This window comes from Cherax quadricarinatus, chromosome 4, assembly GCF_038502225.1.
Source record: "Cherax quadricarinatus isolate ZL_2023a chromosome 4, ASM3850222v1, whole genome shotgun sequence".
NCBI classification, from domain to species: domain Eukaryota; kingdom Metazoa; phylum Arthropoda; class Malacostraca; order Decapoda; family Parastacidae; genus Cherax; species Cherax quadricarinatus.
Window position 1 is genome coordinate 51,799,145 of NC_091295.1, and position 6,348 is coordinate 51,805,492.

Genomic DNA, 6,348 nt, shown 5'->3' on the forward strand with positions numbered 1-6,348 from the left:
ACAAGATGTTATTCCTCCTTGCCCTATACACGAAATCACAGCTTCCCTATCTTCATCAACATTTAACAATTCCTCAAAATATTCCCTCCATCTTCCCAATACCTCTAACTCTCCATTTAATAACTCTCCTCTCCTATTTTTAACTGACAAATCCATTTGTTCTCTAGGCTTTCTTAACTTGTTAATCTCACTCCAAAACTTTTTCTTATTTTCAACAAAATTTGTTGATAACATCTCACCCACTCTCTCATTTGCTCTCTTTTTACATTGCTTCACCACTCTCTTAACCTCTCTCTTTTTCTCCATATACTCTTCCCTCCTTGCATCACTTCTACTTTGTAAAAACTTCTCATATGCTAACTTTTTCTCCCTTACTACTCTCTTTACATCATCATTCCACCAATCGCTCCTCTTCCCTCCTGCACCCACTTTCCTGTAACCACAAACTTCTGCTGAACATTCTAACACTACATTTTTAAACCTACCCCATACCTCTTCGACCCCATTGCCTATGCTCTCATTAGCCCATCTATCCTCCAATAGCAGTTTATATCTTACCCTAACTGCCTCCTCTTTTAGTTTATAAACCTTCACCTCTCTCTTCCCTGATGCTTCTATTCTCCTTGTATCCCATCTACCTTTTACTCTCAGTGTAGCTACAACTAGAAAGTGATCTGATATATCTGTGGCCCCTCTATAAACATGTACATCCTGAAGTCTACTCAACAGTCTTTTATCTACCAATACATAATCCAACAAACTACTGTCATTTCGCCCTACATCATATCGTGTATACTTATTTATCCTCTTTTTCTTAAAATATGTATTACCTATAACTAAACCCCTTTCTATACAAAGTTCAATCAAAGGGCTCCCATTATCATTTACACCTGGCACCCCAAACTTACCTACCACACCCTCTCTAAAAGTTTCTCCTACTTTAGCATTCAGGTCCCCTACCACAATTACTCTCTCACTTGGTTCAAAGGCTCCTATACATTCACTTAACATCTCCCAAAATCTCTCTCTCTCCTCTGCATTCCTCTCTTCTCCAGGTGCATACACGCTTATTATGACCCACTTCTCGCATCCAACCTTTACTTTAATCCACATAATTCTTGAATTTACACATTCATATTCTCTTTTCTCCTTCCATAACTGATCATTTAACATTACTGCTACCCCTTCCTTTGCTCTAACTCTCTCAGATACTCCAGATTTAATCCCATTTATTTCCCCCCACTGAAACTCTCCTACCCCCTTCAGCTTTGTTTCGCTTAGAGCCAGGACATCCAACTTCTTTTCATTCATAACATCAGCAATCATCTGTTTCTTGTCATCCGCACTACATCCACGCACATTTAAGCATCCCAGTTTTATAAAGTTTTTCTTCTTCTCTTTTTTAGTAAATGTATACAGGAGAAGAGGTTACTAGCCCATTGCTCCCGGCATTTTAGTCGCCTCATACGACACGCATGGCTTACGGAGGAAAGATTCTTTTCCACTTCCCCATGGACAATAGAAGAAATAAAAAAGAACAAGAGCTATTTAGAAAAAGGAGAAAAACCTAGATGTATGTATATATATATATGCATGTGCGTGTCTGTGAAGTGTGACCAAAGTGTAAGTAGGAGAAGCAAGATATCCCTGTTATCTAGCGTGTTTATGAGACAGAAAAAGAAACCAGCAATCCTACCATCATGCAAAACAGTTACAGGTTTTTGTTTCACAGTCATTTGGCAGGACGGTAGTACTTCCCTTGGTGGTTGCTGTCTACGAACCTACTACCTATTTTGGCGAAATTATTGCATACACAAATTTTCACTTGTCCTATATGGCAAGACGAGCGTTGCTATTTAAGCCAAGATCGCAAGTTCTGCCTATTCGGCACGACATATATATATATATATATATATGTCGTGCCGAATAGGCAGAACTTGCGATCTTGGCTTAAATAGCAATGCTCATCTTGCCATATAGGACAAGCGAAAATTTGTGTATGCAATAATTTCGCCAAAATCATTCTGAACCTAACGAAAAAAATATATTTCACTGTGTTTGTTTAATATTAAATTATTGTAAACAAACCTAAAATATATTTAGTTGGGTTAGGCTAAAATAAATTGCTCTTGTTATAATAAGGTTAGGTAAGTTTTCTAAGATGCTTTTAGTGCAAAATTAAAATTTTTTACATTAACATTAATGAAAAAAATATATCTTTAAACGTATAAAAGAAAATTTTAGAAAGGAGTTAATTTTAAATGAGTTTTTGCTAATTGACCAGTTTTACATATTCGGCACGACATATATATATATATATATATATATATATATATATATATATATATGTCGTGCCGAATAGGCAGAACTTGCGATCTTGGCTTAAATAGCAACGCTCGTCTTGCCATATAGGACAAGTGAAAATTTGTGTATGCAATAATTTCGCCAAAATCATTCTGAACCTAACGAAAAAAATATATTTCACTGTGTTTGTTTAGTAATTAAATTACTGTAAACAAATCTAAAATATATTTAGTTGGGTTAGGCTAAAATAAATTGCGCTTGTTATAATAATGTTAGGTAAGTTTTCTAAGTTCCTTTTGGTGCAAAATTATAAATTTTTACATCAACATTAATGAAAAAAATATATCTTTAAACGTATAAGAGAAAATTTTAGAAAGGACTTAATTTTAAATGAGTTCTTGCTAATTGACCAGTTTTACATATTCGGCACGACATATATATATATATATATATATATATATATATATATATGTCGTGCCGAATATGTAAAACTGGTCAATTAGCAAGAACTCATATAAAATTAAGTCCTTTCTAAAATTTTCTCTTATACGTTTAAAGATATATTTTTTTCATTAATGTTGATGTAAAAATTTATAATTTTGCACCAAAAGGAACTTAGAAAACTTACCTAACCTTATTATAACAAGTGCAATTTATTTTAGCCTAACCCAACTAAATATATTTTAGATTTGTTTACAATAATTTAATACTAAACAAATACAGTGAATTATATTTTTTTCGTTAGGTTCAGAATGATTTTGGCGAAATTATTGCATACACAAATATTCACTTGTCCTATATGGCAAGATGAGCGTTGCTATTTAAGCCAAGATCGCAAGTTCTGCCTATTCGGCACGACATATATATATATATATATATATATATATATATATATATATATATATATATATATATATGTATATATCGAGAGGAGTGTGTTTCCATCTTCTATCCATTAAGGAATCCCTGGCTGGTGTTGAACAGGCGGTATGTACCCATAATGACCCTCATGTAGTAGATAGGCTTGAAACTCGATTAGCCAACCAATTAGGCAAACCCAGGCAGCGTCAGAATTAACACGCTTTTCACGCACGTACTGAAGGTGGTCATCTCACAGCGCCAACTCCGCGAGTCTAGTACAAATATCAACCCTAGATGTATATAGATAACATCCATATACACCACACGATTGCATAGCTATGAACACTACCTTAGATTTCACCTATACACACTTCCTATAATTACGTCTATCACTAGATGCGTCAACTGACAGTCCACTCACACTTATATTACAGGTAACGGACGTGTATCATTAGCAGGATCAAATTATACTCTCACGTTGATTATTGTTAACATAATTATCCGGATCTTCGATTATTGGTTTCTGAACGATGCCTAACTCGTTACAAAAGATGTTAGTCAGCTGTGTATTCCAGGCTTGTATTGTTTGTAAAAGTTATCATATAACGCAGTCATGTGTATGGATAATAGGTCATGAAAACAACAGTAGCAATACCACCAATAGTTATTATTATTATTATTATTATTATTATTATTATTATTATTAGTAGTAGTAGTAGTAGTAGTAGTAGTAGTAGTAGTAGTAGTAGTTGTTGTTGTTGTTGTTGTTGTTGTCGTTGTTGTTGTAGAGGTGATATGTATGCATGTATTATTATTATTATTATTATTATTATTATTATTATTATTATTATTATTATTAATGTTATTGCAGTTTTTGTGACCTGTTTGTTATTTCAGTCAGTTTCAGCCTTCATTTGCACAAAATTCTTGTGTACATCAATGTCCGTGTGTACATCAATGTCCGTGTGTACATCAATGTCCGTGTGTACATCAATGTACGTGTATAAAGCAAGGTAGAGCCTGAATGCACATGATTTATGCTTTTAGTTCAACTAATTTGGCTGGAAATGAAGTTTGTGTGTTAAGCGACAGCAAGACAAACGTTCAGCCGGCGCAGTCAATAAAGGCCCAGCTGACAGGATCAGTAAAGGACCGGCTGACAGGATCAGTAAAGGACCGGCTGACATCGTCAATAAAGATCCAGTTGACAGAATCACTAAATTCGGAGACATTAATTAGGGTCATAGTAATATAAAACAGATCGTTGTGAGTAGGTAATGGTGATTAGCGCCACTCAGGTGATCTGTGGCACTCAGGTGATTCAGTATTATTGCCTTACGGCAAAGTTTGGGATCAGAGGTGGCTCTGTCCTGTTTCCTGACCGACAAAACACATTAGCCTCAGTGAGTCATGGATCTCCACTCACTGAGTTAATGACATTCGTGATTGAGGGTCATTATCGCTCACATGTGGGATTTAATGAGATCCAGGTATGGGACTATGCACACATACTGAAGGGGAGAAAATAACGTAGCGTCCCAACGCATATGTTCGTCTCTTTTTTGACGTATAGTACGTCCTTATTATTTAAAAGCTTATGCGCAAAGAATGGAAGAGGATTGATTCTTCGTCTGCTGAGTAGTTACAGCAGATAGCAGAAACGTTAAGTACCTGTGTTTCACCCGTCAGATTCCATCACACAAGGGCTGTGAATATATGGTAACGATGTGTCAGCCTGTATTTGGAGACTTCAGTAGGGCGACGAGGATATCATCGAGTGCTGGGAAACTTCAGTAGGCCAATGAGGATATCGTCTAGTTCTCCACTAAGTATTGCCAATCTTGGAGCCAAGAAGTCCTCTGCTTTATACATATACCATACACACCTACAAAAATTCTCAGCTTAGCTACGCAAGATTAATTTCTAGTAGTGGTGGTGCTTTATTTGTCAGGAGAACTATGAGAATTCCTCCTGATGCTTGTCTTGTTCATATGATGACCCACTCAGTGGAGATTTTGGTCATTTGACCGAGGCCTTCGGCTGGCTCACCCCGTCGAAATTAAAGATGATCCCATAAAATGTGATTATAATTATTGATCACTACAAACGAGTGTCCAGAGACAATATATACTAATTTCTCTCACCTCTCGCTGGGTGACCTTCACCGCACACACAACGAGAGGAAACACTATAAACTTATACAAATTTCTATGAATGTGGTACAACAGACAAAGAAGATTCCTTAAAAGAAACGTCTTTCATGTAACTACGTAAGAAGCAGTGAAGAAGGTATATTAGAAAATATTTCTTCGCAAATAGATGCTGCGGGAGTCTTGTAAACTTAAGATAGATCACTACACACACACACACACACACACACACACACACACACACACACACACACACACACACACACACACACACACACACACACACATACACACACACACACACACACACACACACTGCATGGTAAATGCGAGCCTGTGCATGACCTCAACATTCCCTGTGCATGTTAAGGGAATTGTTTGCCATGCATTGATATGACAAACATTTTAGAATTCAATTCTACACCTCACCCTTCCTTCGTGTTGTTTCTTCATTCTGCACCAGTTCCCTTCCTTCTCAGCTTCTCCTCCTCCTCCTGTTGATCAGCCTCATTCACACATACATGCCACCCCCCCCCCTCACTAAGCCAGTGGAAGGTCGCGGTCAGATAACCAATAGCTCCATTGGCGAGTCATCATAAGACTAAGACCTGCGTCAGGAAACAATTGTCCTCGTTCCTGATGATTCTTACCTAAACTAACCTAACCCCTTCACTATCGTCACTCTTGCCACTCAATTTCATCTATTCTCCGTTCCCCCTGTTCATTATCCACTCACTCTGCCCTCCTACTTCGTACTCTCCCTTACTACCACCACCATTCTTCTTCCCACCTCCCCTCTTCCAGTTATTCTCCCTTACTTCTTTCCCTCCTTTCACTCATTACCGTCTCTCATACCCTTTTCTTTTGCATCTTCACCCCCATTTTTCTCTGCCCACTTCATACAACCATTCACCACCATTTCTGTCCTACTCCTTCTCCACCACTACCTCTTACATAATGGGGTAGCAGCACATTTCTGACGTATTAAATTTCCCTAAATAAAACCCACTACGACGCCCACTGCCCACCACTA